The sequence below is a fragment of the Fukomys damarensis genome, unplaced genomic scaffold (assembly GCF_012274545.1).
Source record: "Fukomys damarensis isolate Sample0158 unplaced genomic scaffold, DMR_v1.0_HiC HiC_scaffold_38, whole genome shotgun sequence".
Lineage (NCBI taxonomy): Eukaryota > Metazoa > Chordata > Mammalia > Rodentia > Bathyergidae > Fukomys > Fukomys damarensis.
The window spans coordinates 64,136,121-64,139,947 of NW_022900950.1; positions in this window are offsets into that span (position 1 = coordinate 64,136,121).

Here is a 3,827-nt window from a genome sequence, read left to right on the forward strand (position 1 = left end):
ACTGTTTAAGATTTATTTTACTATACAGAAGGGCAGAAGATGTGTATCAATGGTAGAGCACTTGTTCAGCATGTGCAAGACCCTGGGTTTTATCCTAAACACCACAAAAAAATTAAATGTAAATATTTACAATGTAGATGACAGAATAACTTTAGAATATCATAAAGATGCAGACCATAATGATTACACTTGCTGATCCAATGAATAAATGTTATATATTTATATACATAAAAATTCTAAAGAAGAAATATATCTAATGAATTATAGCACAGAGTCTTAGCATATACATCTTCTAAATATATGGCAAGGAAAAACAGTTGAAAGTAATATAACTTAATAATTACAAGGAACTAACTGGTGTATGATTTTATCAAATAACTTTCTGGAATAAATACATATTTTTTCTAAACAACATATGTTTAAACAAGTATGGAGCATTATTTTTTTTTGTCTCAATGAACCCACTAAACTGAAGAGAAAGCAACTCAAAATGAGTTCAAATATTAAGAACAGAAATATTTAACATATACAAATTATTTTTTCTCATGTTAGAAGACTTTTTAAGAACATCTTCACAACTGTGTTATTATATAAATAATGTCATTTAAATTCAAAAATTCATTTATTGCCATGGATCTTAGATATTGTGACACAAATAGATATCAATATATACAACACCATAGGCTTTTACATCACCAGAATGGAAATAATTTGTTGGAAAACAGAAGCAAGATAAATGGAAACATTAAAAAAGTTGAACTGTAAGATTATCTACACCAGCTAACAGAAGTAAACACATTCATGATTTATGTGATGAGAAATAGCCAGGGAAATAAGCCAAAGTCATAAAGATAGAATTAATGTGACGAAGTCAGCTCAGCTGTAAGAATCAGAGAAGTGTGCATTAAAACCATAATGAGATAATGCTCTACTCCCACTGGACAAGGTAAAATGAAGAGACTGAGAGTGAGTAGTGACAGGTAAGAGAGCAACTGGAACTCTCATATTGCTGGTGGGAGAATAAAATTTGAAAGTTTAGGAAATGTTTTATAAAAATCAAATGTGGATTTCTCACATGGTTCAGATATTTGCACTAAACTATTTGCTCACAAGAACAAAAACATACATCCACACAAAGACTTATATGTGATTCTTCAGGGTAGGTCTATTTACAATAACTACAACTTGAATTAACCTAAGTCGACCAACTAGTGAATAAACTACAATAAATTCATATAATCAAATACTACCCAGCAACAACTTTTGGTAATACAGAAGTCAGATGAATCTCAAAAACATTATACTAAATGAAAAAAGTCAGGCACAAAAGAGTACAAATTGTTCAATAATATATATATAATATATAATAATATAATAACAAATATATAGTTCTAAAAAAGACATTGATTTACAATGACAGAAAGCAGACCAGTTTTGCCTGGAGCCAAGAATAGGGAGATAATTGATTAGAAAAGGAGTGAGGAGGAAAGGAAACTTTTGGGGGTGAAGGAAATATTCTATATCTGATTGTAGTCATAGCTACGGAGATGTATACATTTGTCAAAACCCATTGAGCTTAAATGGCTCAACGTGAGTGCATTTGACTTCATGTATGTCATGCTTCAATAAAACTTATTTTTTTAAAAATTCTTCTAACCCCAAATATGGAAAATGTTTCCATAAACAGCACCTTTAATATTCTTCAAGTAGCAATTCCCTCCTAAAACATTTCCCAGCATTTCTCTTCCAAGTACTTCGATCCGCTTGAAAATATCATGAAGAGTTTATACTTTGACACAGCCCTCACGATGGATGCAAAGCTCTGCTGGGTCTGCTTCTGGAACAGTCTTTTGCTTGACAAGTCTCTGTTGCATTTCAGGACCAAACTGAGTCTCTGATAACAGGCGATGGCGTCGCGGTTGCTTCAGCACGCCCTGAGGCCCACTGTACTCTTCATCGAAGCAGGCAAACCTTCCCTAAAGAATACCGGAAGGCTACAACTGGGAGAGACTGCAGGAAACATCTAGTGTGATGGCTTGAAACTTTTCTTTTTCTTTTTGACAGCTGAAAATCTCTCTTTAAATGGTATCACACACAAATGCCAAATGCATGAGACACATAAAAAGTAAGCTCCTTTGTCTTAATCAGAGATCTGGGAGACTACAGCCCATCCCACTGGTGTGAACAGCACCCACAACAGTGACCACCAGGCATTTCCAAAATGCCCCCAACATCTTCAAATCCAATCAGAAACCATCTCTAAAATCTGGAGAAAATTAACAAGTTCCTTCTTTCATTTCTGTCATGGGCCAGTAACACTTTCACCTTGGAATCTCTGTCCTGGGTGGTCTCTCCTCTTCTCCCACATTTCTACAAGATTGATTCCTTCACCTCCTTCAGCATATTTCATGGATGTCTTCTCATGAAACCTATTCAGGACCTTCACCAAGCCATCCTTATACCAACGCTTCCAACCACTCACCAATTTTTTTTCCAAGACTCTATGATCTTCTAAGTATATAATTAATCATCTTTATTGCTTATTGTTTGCCTCTCTTCTCCTGAAATAAACCCCTTTCAGAAATGAGATTTTTATCTGTTCCTCATTATCTCCAGAGGGCTTGGACTAGCCCCTAGCTCTAATATGGCATTCAGTATACACTGATTGTAAAATTATTTTATGTCACTTAAGGTCATAGCAGAGGCCTTAGGTTTCAGGTCTCTGGATTTCTTCTGCATATCTCTTTGTACAGTTCATGCTGAATGTTTTTACATAGTGAATTAAGTATGAGATAAAATTATATTTTTCTCTTCTCGCAAGTAGGCAAAACACCAAGGTCACATGGATGAAATTTTGGGTCCCTAACCATCTATCCTATTGAAATAGTAAAAGCTGAACAAAAGCACACTCATCAAGGATATTTTAGAATTCATATACATAAATATATGTGCATACATGTTATATATGTTCACTTATGTGATGTATGTATTAGTCAGCTTTTTGTTACTTTAACAAAATACCTTATAAGAGTGAAGGGTTTTTTAGTTCACAGTTTTGGAGGTTTCAGTCGCTGCTCAGTCAGGCACATTGCTCTGTTGGCTTCGGAGAAACAGAACGTTATAATGGGATTGTGTAGCAGAATAAGCTGCTCACCTCATGGCTGCCAGGAAAGAGAGAAGAGATTGGCATCCTACAATCCCCTCTGAGAGCAGGCCCCAAGGACCTAAGACCTACCACTGGGCCCCGCTTTTAAAGGTCCCATCATCTCTCAATAGTACCACCAGCTGGGAACTAACACATGAGCCACAGAGGGACATTTAGCCAACATATAACCCTAATACACCCTTAGTACACCTAATATACCCTTAAGCTTCATCCACCAATGGGAAACTACATTTATATTACCACTAGTGCCCTCTGGCCACCATCATGGCGTATGGTTTCATTATTGACCATTCTGTTCACCAAGGTTCTTCAGCCTCTCTACCACCTGTTCCCTTTCTAAGCACCAACCTCTTGCCACACCTATGCGCTCTGCTCTGCTGCCTCTCCCTCCTAATTTGCCCACTGACTTCCAGCCACCTTCACTTTATTATGCAAAAAAACAAAAACAACAAACAAAAAAACACCACTTCTCTTAAACTCAGATACAACCACTTTGCATATCTAACCCTTCTCCATGCCCAGGAAGAAAGCAGGGATAAGAAGGCTTTAATTTTACATAATACATTTACCTTTAAAAAACAGCGAATTGAAATATTGGTTTTCTTTTATTACCAGTGGAAGAAACTATAACAAAAACATTTAACCCATTTTGCTACTATAT